Below are 447 nucleotides of genomic sequence, written 5' to 3' on the forward strand. Positions count from 1 at the left end.
AGTACACCAGTGTAGTATTAGTACAACATGTAGTATTAGTACACCAGTGTAGTATTAGTACAACATGTAGTATTAGTACAACATGTAGTATTAGTACAACATGTAGTATTAGTACAACATGTAGTATTAGTACAACATGTAGTATTAGTACAACATGTAGTATTAGTACAACATGTAGTATTAGTACACCAGTGTAGTATTAGTACAACATGTAGTATTAGTACACCAGTGTAGTATTAGTACAACATGTAGTATTAGTACAACATGTAGTATTAGTACAACATGTAGTATTAGTACAACATGTAGTATTAGTACACCAGTGTAGTATTAGTACAACATGTAGTATTAGTACAACATGTAGTATTAGTACAACATGTAGTATTAGTACAACAGTTCCTCGGTCCCTCCAGAACGCGGCGGTACTGAGTTTTAGTGGAGATGAAAACA

Source organism: Cyclopterus lumpus, chromosome 8 (assembly GCF_009769545.1).
Source record: "Cyclopterus lumpus isolate fCycLum1 chromosome 8, fCycLum1.pri, whole genome shotgun sequence".
NCBI classification, from domain to species: Eukaryota; Metazoa; Chordata; class Actinopteri; order Perciformes; family Cyclopteridae; genus Cyclopterus; species Cyclopterus lumpus.